The sequence below is a fragment of the Pseudophryne corroboree genome, chromosome 4, assembly GCF_028390025.1.
Source record: "Pseudophryne corroboree isolate aPseCor3 chromosome 4, aPseCor3.hap2, whole genome shotgun sequence".
NCBI classification, from domain to species: domain Eukaryota; kingdom Metazoa; phylum Chordata; class Amphibia; order Anura; family Myobatrachidae; genus Pseudophryne; species Pseudophryne corroboree.
The window spans coordinates 32900218-32906569 of NC_086447.1; positions in this window are offsets into that span (position 1 = coordinate 32900218).

Below are 6352 nucleotides of genomic sequence, written 5' to 3' on the forward strand. Positions count from 1 at the left end.
GGCTTATACTGTGTAGTAAAATATGAATTTCGGCTCATACCGTGTGCTGTAATGTGAATTTCGGCTCATACCGTGTGCTGTAATGTGAATTTCGGCTCATACCGTGTGCTGTAATGTGAATTTCGGCTCATACCGTGTGCTGTAATGTGAATTTCGGCTCATACCGTGTGCTGTAATGTGAATTTCGGCTCATACCGTGTGCTGTAATGTGAATTTCGGCTCATACCGTGTGCTGTAATGTGAATTTCGGCTCATACCGTGTGCTGTAATGTGAATTTCGGCTCATACTGTGTGCTGTAATGTGAATTTTGGCTCATAATGTGTGCTGTAATGTGAATTTCGGCTTATACTGTGTAGTAAAATATGAATTTCGGCTCATACTGTGTGCTGTAATGTGAATTTCGGCTCATAATGTGTGCTGTAATGTGAATTTCGGCTCATACTGTGTAGCAAAATATGAATTTTGGCTCATACTGTGTGCTGTAATGTGAATTTGGCTCATACTGTGTGCTGTAATGTGAATTTCGTCCCATAATGTGTGGTAAAATATGAATTTCGGATCATACCGTGTGCTATAATGTGAATTTCTAGATAGTATAAGGGGTCCTAATACACTGAAGGACACGCCCCCATTTGAGTGGCCACACCCCCTCTTCCGGAGGCGCGCACATAATTGCAACCTTCACTTTTCCATACCACCACTTCAAAATGTCCACTTCGACCACTGTATATGTATGTGTGTGTATGTGTATATATATATATATATATATATATATATATATATATATATATATATATTATATATAAAATGTCAGTGCCTCCCCAGCCAATGACCTCACTGCACGTCACTGCCACAAAGTTCTAGTTACAACCCTGGTGCCTATCTATAATACTGTATAAAACTACAGACTGCGGTATTATACTATATATGGATGTGGGGCTGGATGCTTTTTAACTTGTGTGCATTTAATATAATATTTGTCAGGTTTTCTTTTGCTGTTATTTGGCTGCTTCAGGAGGATCAACATACTGTTAACACAGCCTCTAGATAACGTGATCACCCCACTGTCCAAGCAACAGGGGAAGGGGAGGGCCGGGAGGACGGGGGTTGGGGGGGTAGGCAGAAATTTTGCCTAGGGTGCCGAGAAACCTTGCACTGGCCCTGGCCCTACGCACTGGCCAACATCACTGCACGATATGAACAATCTCGTTCATTAATGAACGAGATAACGTTCATATCGTGCAGTGTGGAGGCACACTGCACGAGGCTTCACTCCCCCCCCAGCCGTATTGGCGGTCGGGCAGCTCGGCGGCACATCGCCCAGTGTGTAGGGCGCATTACATTTCTTGCAGATTGTATCATTCGGTGTGATTAGAATATTCTGTATCCGTTCAGATCCCGCACACAGCAGATCAGCAAAGTGGGATCGCTAGATCTAAATGAGAGACCTTGTTGTCACTGAATGAAAGGGTGTTTTTATGTCTGTATTGGATTTGGATGTTGATACACTCGGTATTCTCGCTGTTTTTAAACACAGCCAAGTATTTTACATTACAGCGCAGACACCTTAAATCAGTGGTTTCTACATATGTTCTATTTAGGATGGGTGTTTCCTAATTAAGGTGTCAGCTGCATTTGCTGGGCATCGCAGGTCTGAACCACAACACATGGGGCCTCATTCCAATCTGATCGCACGCTAGGTTTTATTCGCAGCAGTGCGATCAGGTCAAAACTGCGCATGCATACGCACTGCAATGCGCAAGCGCATCGTACGGGCACAAAGCGGATCATTGCTGAGTGATGAATTTAATGAAGAATCCATTGCACAGCCGATCGCAAGGAGATTGATAGGAAGAAGGCGTTTGTGGGTGGCAACTGACCGTTTTCTGGGAGTGTTTGGAAAAACGCAGGCGTGTCCAAGCATTTTGCAGGGCGGGTGTCTGACGTCAATTCCGGCCCCGGACAGGCTGAAGTGATCGCAGCGGCTGAGTAAGTCCTGGGCAACTCAGAAACTGCACAAAACTGTTTTTGTAACGCTCGGCTGCACATATGAACGCACACTTGCAAAGCAAAAATACATTCCCCTATAGACGGCGACTATCTGATTGCAGCGCTGCAAATAGTAGCTAGCGAGCGATTAACTCAGAGTGACCCCCACTGTTTGCATCAACAAAGTATTGAGCAAAGGCTGTGAATACTTATGTACATGTGATTTCTTAGTTTTTTACTTTCAATAAATTTGCAAAAATCGCCAAAAAAAAACTTTTTTCACGATGTCATTATAGGGTATTGGGTGTAGAATTTTTAGGGGGGAAAAACAATTTATTCCATTTTGAAATAAGGCTGTAACATAACAAAATGTGGAAAAAGTGAAGCGCTGTGAATACTTTCTGGATGCACTGTATATACTGAGACACAGCTGTACTAATAGAACCATATGAAGTCACATAATCCCCCATTTAGCAGCAGTGCAGACCCCACGGATATAAGCCCTCTATCACCCACTGGAGGTGGGTCTCACCCGTTAGTATCCTGTCTACAGCCGGGGATGAGCTGTGTCCCCAGAGCCGTCCCTAACCAATATGATGCCCTAGGCAAAATTTTAGCTGGTGCCTCCTAGCACCGCCACTCGTTCCGCCTCTGACCTTGAACCTCTTTCCCAGCACCATCACCCCTCACCCATAACAGCCCTTATTTTGGTGTATGTACCCCATATATTTTAAATAGGAATAGTTTGCACATTTGGCCCAAAAAGGGGTGTGTTTTTGCTGGCAAGAGGCATGGCCACACAATAGTAACCCCAATTACGCCACACAATACTGCAACTTTATTCACATTTGATCATGTGATAGTGTCTATAATTCATATTACATCCCACAGTAGTTTCACTTTACCTTAAACGTTACTCCTCGCAGTAGAGCCCCTCATTCACATTATATCACACTGAATTGCTCCTTATTCACATTACGCCACACCATATTGCACTTTATTCACATTAGATGACACAGTAGTGCCCTTTCTATACGCAACGCCACATAGTAGAGCACCTTATACACATAATGCCACACATTAGTAATGCATTTATACACATAATACAACACAGTAATGCCTCTTACACATATGAGACACATTATTAATGTTCTTATAAACATAATGCGTCTTACACATTATGACAACCTTTATTAATGCCCTTTTACACATAATGTCCCTTACACATATGCCGTACATCAGGGGTGTCAAAGACAAGGCCCGCGGGCCAAATCCGGCCCGCCAGACCTCGTCTGATGGCCCGCGGTGCCGCCGCCATGAAACCCCCTTCTCCCGAGTGCCCAGCTCGGGGGGGGCGGGGTTTCGCGGAATGACGCGATTGCGTCGTGACGTCACGGCGCAAACGCGTCATTCAACGAAACCCCGTCGGAGGAGGGAGAAGGGAGCCGCGCAGACGAGGAGGGAGAGGCGGCTGAAGAGCGGCGAGAACCGCTTCAAATGTAAGTCAGCCCCTCTCCCTTCCTCTCTTTCTCTCTCTCTCTCTCTCCCTCCTTCCACCACCTGCCGCAATGTGTAAAATGGGGACCTGTGCCTGCCACAATGTGTAAAATGGGGACCTGTGCCTGCCACAATGTGTAAAATGGGGACCTGTGCCTGCCACAATGTGTAAAATGGGGACCTGTACCTGCCGCTATGTGTAAAATGGGGACCTGTGCCTGCCACAATGTGTAAAATGGGGACCTGTGCCTGCCGCAATGTGTAAAATGGGGACCTGTACCTGCCGCTATGTGTAAAATGGGGACCTGTGCCTGCCACAATGTGTAAAATGGGGACCTGTGCCTGCCACAATGTGTAAAATGGGGACCTGTGCCTGCCACAATGTGTAAAATGGGGACCTGTACCTGCCGCTATGTGTAAAATGGGGACCTGTGCCTGCCACAATGTGTAAAATGGGGACCTGTACCTGCCGCTATGTGTAAAATGGGGACCTGTGCCTGCCGCAATGTGTAAAATGGGGACCTGTGCACTATAAAAGGGGGCACATGGCTGGGCACTATAAAAGGGGGCACATGGCTGGGCACTATAAAAGGGGGCACATGGCTGGGCACTTTAAAAGGGGGCACATGGCTGGGCACTTTAAAAGGGGGCACATGGCTGGGCACATATAAGGCAGGTGGAGCGGTAAATTTTGGATAGACCTACAGATACAACCGGTCCTTTGATGGGGACCAAACTGCTGATGCGGCCCCCGATGAATTTGAGTTTGACACCCCTGCCGTACATTATTAATGCCCTTATACACATAATGACACACATAGTGCCCCCTACACATTTGCTGCACATTATTAGTGCCCCTACACACATAATGACACACATACAGTAGTTCCCTGTTACACATATGCCGCACATTATTAATGCCCTTATACACATAATGACACACATAGTGGCCCTTTACACATATGTTGCATATTATTAATGCATTTTTACATGACACACATAATGCTCCTTACACATATTCCAAACACTACTGCACAACCAACCCACTCACATGCACACAGCACTCACACTGCCACTAACACTGTGACCTCTGCCTCTGCTTGGATACAGATGTGTCCTCATAAATCTTGCCTCAATGCTAATGTCGGGCACCTTTTTTTATGAAAATGCATCTTATTTGCATTGCTATGTGGCTAGGATGCACAAGCAGCTTCTGCTGATTAAAATTATATGCAGCATGCCTATATACTGTGTGAGACTGTGGCTGTATCTGCATATGAAATGCTACACACAGAATATAGGCATGCCGCATATCATTTTAATCAGCAGACGCTGCTGATGCCCCAAGGCATATAAAATGCCCTAGGCAATTGCTTAGTTTGCCTATGCCTATGGTCGGCTCTGTGTGTCCCGTCCGTACCTAGCTCCCAGTCTCCACAGCCCGCTACATTTCCAGCCGGATCCTGAAACCTGCTGGTGGGTTCCTGTGGGCAGATCCTCCATGTGTGGGCCAGGTGGACACATTCATACATTTCTGTGGGCTCTCAGCTCAGACTTCAGGTGTCCTCTAGTTATTACTCTTACCTAACAATACATCTGCCCTGCGCAACGGTTACAGCACAAAACGGCAATTCTCAGGGGTTACCCGCAAATATTAAGTGTCCCTCAAATGTACCATGGATAAAGTGCAGAAGGTATATCCTTATCTGCTGCGCTCTCTTTCCAACAGCAGCCGCCACCCCCATAGGTTTGGACCCTGCAGCTACCGCCATCTGAAGATGGCATTAGCACCCTGTGGCCTATGTGCTACATTTTCAAAACATTACCGGGAGATAATTCCTCCAGAACCCTCCCCAGCAACGGCCACCACGTATGTGGTCAGTAGTCTGCACAGGATTCCCGATAGGGGAGTGAAGTGACCGCTGATGAGATCACTCCGAGCAGATCACCGGAACAGGATCCCTCCAAGCAGATCACATGAACAGGATCCCTCCGGAGCCCCCGTCCCTGTGGGAGCATAGGAATAAAATCCGGGCGGTATTTCATATCTTATTGCTGTGAATGATAAATACGTTGTAGTTACAGAACAGCCCATCAGGGAAGACACACAGCGAGGGTGTGACTGTGACATTAAACAATAGGTGCGTTGAACACCAAATGCTCCTGGCGCAATAAACACGATCAAGCGGGATTTGTAATAGTTACCCCCTTTCTGGAACCGTACTCCCACTCCGGCACTATAGCACAAGGATCAATGTCCACGTGGGTACCTCTGCAGATTCCGGCACATCTTGAGGAAGTCCCGAGAATTAAGGGGACGAAACGCGTTGACGTCATCACCTGTTGGAGTATTGCCCGTTTGTAATTGCCGCTCACAAAGGTCTCTCATTGATCTTTCATGTGCCGGACTCTTGCCGCATTCTTGTGCCGCCTATTGAGACCATTGGACACATTCACGACTGTGCTGCTCACTGTGATCTCCGGGCCGCACTCGCTGTAGCGCCGGCTGCCTGCTGTGGTCTCCGTTATCTTCATTCCTGTGCCTCCGAAACGCTGCCCGCCAACCGGAATCTGCAGAGGTACCCACGTGGACATTGATACTTGTGCTATAGTGCCGGAGTGGGAGTACGGTTCCAGAATGGGGGTAACTATTACAAATCCCACTTGATGGGGTAACAAGTTTTAAGGAGGACACATCCCGCACTGGGACGCCAGTAACGGGATAATTAGAGACATTTAACTGTTTACATCAGGAGATCATTAGGTTACATTATATATTTCGACGATGCCAACTGAAAATAACTGTGTGGCACTAACGGCAGATTTAAGAGACATTGAGTTTCTCATATAGTAACAGGCTATCCC